The sequence below is a fragment of the Octodon degus genome, unplaced genomic scaffold, assembly GCF_000260255.1.
Source record: "Octodon degus isolate 3935 unplaced genomic scaffold, OctDeg1.0 scaffold00118, whole genome shotgun sequence".
Lineage (NCBI taxonomy): Eukaryota > Metazoa > Chordata > Mammalia > Rodentia > Octodontidae > Octodon > Octodon degus.
Window position 1 is genome coordinate 4,917,557 of NW_004524694.1, and position 5,266 is coordinate 4,922,822.

A 5,266-nucleotide genomic window follows, 5' to 3' on the forward strand; every position below is an offset into this window, starting at 1 on the left:
GCCCCTTGAGCAGAATTTTTAAAATGTGTGAATTTTAAGCAAATCAAAATTTTCTCAACTCCTCTCTATAAAATATAATTTACAAATGTAAATGTTAAAATGCACTATCTGCTTTTCTTTTCTTTTTTTTATTTTCTTTCTTTCTTTTTCTTTTTTGTGGTACTGAGAATTGAACTCAGGACCTTGTGCTTGCCAGGCAAGTGATTATTCTCCTGAGCTATCTCCCTGGCCCTTATGTGGTTTTCTTTAGGAGACTTTAAAATAGAAATATCTTGGAGTCTTGTCTGTTGGGAGAGAAGGACTATAATCTAGAAGGGAAGCTGATATAATCGAAATATCAGAAAGCTGAATCTTCAGAAAAAGCTCACAAAGTTAGGATGGGAGATTCCTTATTTGACTCTAAGGGGTATTGTGAAACTATCATAAATTTTAAAAGTTTGGTTTGGGAGGAAGGCACCATACAAAAGTGTGGCTGTGCTGTTTGTTGCACAGGGTTTCTAAAAGCTTTTTTGGAGTATTTTGCCATTTATATTTACTGGGTACAGGATCTCACTATGCAGCTCAGCCTCATAGTGATCCTCCTGTCTCAGCCTCCCCAGTTCTGCGATTACAGGCATGTGCCACCATGCCCGGTTTGGTGGCTGCCATGGTGAGGGGCCAACACAGCAAGGGTACCAGGGATAGAACCTTGGTTCTTGCGATTGCCAGGCAGGCACATGAACCACATAGCTATCTCCCTGACCCCAATTTAGCCATATATTAAGTAAGCAATAACAGATGAGAATAGATAATATCATAGGATTCATATCTCTCAAGGCCACATTGGAAAATATTGTCTCAGAGACTTTCCGCAAATATATTCAAACAAGAGTGAGACATACTAAAATCTTCATTCGTAATCATTTTTTGACTTGGCTATAGTTTTCAAACATCATGTGTTTTCTCTGTTTGTTTAAACACCTAAGTCTTTACCACCTATGTAGGTGCTCTTGGAAGATTAGTATTTATAGCATACAGGTGCCAAAATTCCTCACACTTCTGGCCCCATCCCCCAAGTCAACATATAGATATTATTTCAGGTCAGGTCTTCCAGAAGCAGAGCCTCAATAGCACTTCTATTGAGAAGCTCTGGCTTTTTCCTTATGAACCCCGTGTTTGCAGTACCGAATGCTCTCACTCCTGTGTGGAGTTGGAACCTGCACTTCAGATCTAGTCATTCCTTTTATCCCTTCCCTCTCCTCTCCCTCCCCTGTAACTCCTGATCCTTTCTACCTTGAGAACCATAGATCTCCCTACGTTCTACTACTCATTGGCATTTATTTTGTTCTTCTTATATAGCTTGTGTATGATAAGAGATATGGTGAATCTCCTTTCATTTGGAGTAGACACCAGACACATAATTGTCTGCCCACTTGTCTCCAGCAGATGCAAAAACAAGGGAAACATGGCAATATTTAAGCTTTTCTTTGTGTGATTTGCTCCATATAACATAACAGTCTTAGGAAACATCCAGTTTTTACAAGTGAGTTCAGTTTAGCCTTCTTTGTGACAGAGTTGTCCTCTTTGTGTTAATACAAGGTCTTTATCTATTGATAGGCATACAGGCTGTTTCTAAGATTTAGCCATTATAAATCATGCTGCCATAAACCTAGGGATGACTATACTACTGTCCTATAATGCTTTTAACTCTTTTAGCAAGATACCTAGAAGGAGAATAGTGGGGTCAAATGGAATTTCTAGTTTTAGTTTTTAGAAAGATCTCCATGTTAATTTCTACAATGGTTTTATGAATTTATATTCCTATTTTTTTTCTTTTGGGCAGAAGTTGGGATTGAACTCAGACCCTTGCACTTGCTAGGGAAGCACTTATTCTACTGAGCCATCTCCCCAGCCCCCGAATTTATATTCTTACCAATAGTAGAAAGGTTCCTTTTCACTGCAGCCTGGCTTTTGTAGCCCTATGTCAATCATTATTGGCTGTTGGCTGTTGCATGTGCTGGACTAAGTTCCTGGAGAGAAGCTCTCTGGTCAGTCAAAGGCAATGTTGTAGAAAAGGGAAGCAGTGAGCTTTGGAAGTTAACACACAAGACACCAAAGGGTAGAACATATTAGAAAATATGGCTCAACAGCGCCCCCACCGGGCTGCACAACGCCCTCTTGACACAGCATCTATCAATTTTTTTTTCCATAATTTTATTGAGAGACAAATAGCAATGAGATACTTTCAGATCAAATTGGTAGGACAGTTTCAATAATTAACACATTGCATACTCTCTTTCTAGTGGTTATTTGCTGTACAAAATGCAGACATGGTGTCCTATTTACAAACACCATTAGAACAAATCCCTCTATTCATTAAGAGAATGTGATTATTTACCTATCCTAACCACTTTGAATACACAGATACAAAATGGACATTCACTGTATTCCCTTTTTTTGCTTAGTTCTGTCATTTGAATATTATGGTGTGTTAACTCAGCAAAATATTCTAAAAGAGTCCAGTAGTCCATAATAGTATCGGGTCTACTGCTTCACTGGCAATGTCAGAAATTGTTGACCTGAGCGCCCCACAGCTCAACATAACAGCATGGTTTTGTTTCTTATACTTCATTTTTATACTTTTCTGCTGGATGGTTAAGATCAAGATAAAGCAAGACCAATGCAACAAGAGTTGTAGCTTTTGGATTTGATAAAGTCAGTCAACTCCCCTTAGGATTTATCCTGAGATCCTGTACCTCAGATTGTAGAACCTCTGTCAGTGTCAGCCATGTGGATGAATCACGGCCATTGCTTGGCCAATGTGCTCTCTGTGAAAGCCTGAGAGAGTGTTTTCTCTCTATGTGACTCTCTTAACGCACACTCTACATCATCGATCACTTTCCTCTTTGGCCCCATAATCTCCTTGATGAGAAAATTTGGGAAACTACTGAGTTACATGACGTTATAGCACAAGTTCTCATATGTCCTGAGTCTTAATTGACCTTGGAAGGCTAGAGCCAAAATGTTGGCTTTCCTTGTGGCCCTGCTTTTTCTCTAATTTTGGTCTGCAAACTTAGGTTTTTAACCCTCTAGAAGAGAAGCTTATTGTTATTACCATACAACCTGGGCTGTTCAGCTTAACCTCACTATCTTTCTGAATATCAAACATCTTAGGCATAACATGGAACTGGTATTTTTTATCATGTATTGATATGTTGAACTTTAAGTCTCTACAGAATATGATGAAAAAACCATTTAAAAAATTAAAATATATTTTAAACATAGGCATAAAGAATTATATAATTCTTATGTTTACACATAAGTCCAGAAATCTAACCATATACAACCCTGTAGCAGGACAGTACCACAACATCCCTGTTCCTGTCTCCTGCCTTCATTCACCACCCCCTTCTTTCTGAACAATCATCTACCCAAGAGACAGCACGGCAGCAACTGGCATGTCATGACAAGCAGCCCGTATTCAGAAGACCAGAATGACAGGCACTCCAAGCATGAACCTACTATTACAAATTGCCATCTTCAGTGCAGTTGCTTATTTCACAGGTGTCTGTATATAGATTTAGTCTGGGTAAGAATCATTCCAATTAACTGCTGGATTCAAAAATCTTCTGGAGATTCTCAGGATCATTGCCTTGCCCATCTTCTACATATAACTGTATGGCTTGCCCCTGTCATGTTTCCTAGCTCTTCTCCTTGCTCTCTCTCTTCATTGTCTAGTCCTCAAGTTCTTGCTTTCCTTTTAATTGTTTTATACCTTTCTATTTGTATTTCTTCTTTTGAGTTCTTATACTAGGGAAACTATGATATTTACACATGTGTGTCTGGTTCATTTCACTTATGAGTATATCTTCAAATGGCATCCACTTTAATATAAAGGCTTCGAATTTATCATTCTTTATAGCTGAGTAATACTCCATTTTGTAAAAACACCACATCTTTTTCATCCATTCCTCAGGTGATGGGCATCTTGGTTGTTTCCAAGATTTGGCTATCACAAATTGTGCTGCTATAAACAGAGGCACACATATGTCCCTATGATATGATGTTTTCAGATATTTGGGGAAAATTCCCAGTAGAAGAATAGCTGAATTAAATGGGATATCCAGTCCAAGTTTTCTAAGGGGTCTCCACACTGATTTCGGTAACGGTTGCACCAATCTACCTTCCTACCAGCAGTGGAAAAGGGTTTCTTTTTCCCCACAGCTTCTCCAACGTTTGTTGTTTGGTGATTTCTTTATGATAGCCATTCTTTCTGGAGTGAGATAATATCTCAATGTTGTTTTAATTTGCATTTCGCAGATGGCTAGTGATGTGGAGCATTTTTTCATATATTTATTTGCTTCTTTAATTTCATTCACTGAGAAGTGTGTGTCCATCTTGGATGCCCATTTCTGGACTGGGTCTTTAAATTTTGGGGCCCTAGTGCTGTTTAGTTCTTTATAAATTCTAGGGAGACCTTTGTCTAAGTACTTACTTGTCATGATTTCTTCCAAATTTGTGGGTTGTCTTTTCACTTTGTTGGTAATTTCTTTTGACGAGAAAAAACTTTTCAATAAGAACAGGTCCCAGTTGTTAATTCTTTCATGTGTTTCCTGTGTGATTTGATTTTTTTCATGAACTCTTTGCCTACCCCTATGTCTTCAAGAGTTCCTCCTACTTTCTTTTCCAGGAGATTTAGTGTTTTTCTTTTAATGTTTAGATCTTTAATATATTTTGACTTTAGCTTAGTGCATGGTGATAGACCTGGCTCAAATTTTAGTTTTCGGTATTTAGAGAGCCAGTTTTTCCAGCATCATTTGTTAAAGAGGCCATCTTTCTTCCAGTGAATATGTTTGGCCCCCTTGTCAAAGATAAGGTGGCTGAGTGTGTTCGTTGGGGCTTCAGCCCAAAGAATTAACAACTGGGACCTGCTCTTATTGAAAAGTTTTTTCTCATCAGAAGAAATTACCAATGAAGTGAAAAGACAACCCACAAATTTGGAAGAAATCATGACAAGTAAATACTTAGACAAAGGTCTCTCTAGAATTTATAAAGAACTAAACAGCACTAGGGCCCCAAAATTTAAGACCCAGTCCAGAAATGGGCATCCAAGATGGACACACACTTCTCAGTGAATGAATAATAGAATTTATTAATTCTATTAGCTTCTTGGTGGAGTTTTTCGAATGGATTCTTCTAATCTATTCCATTGATCCTCAGGTCTATTTTGTTGCCAGTACCATGCTGATTTTATCACAGTAGACTTGTAGTATAATTTCAAGTCAGG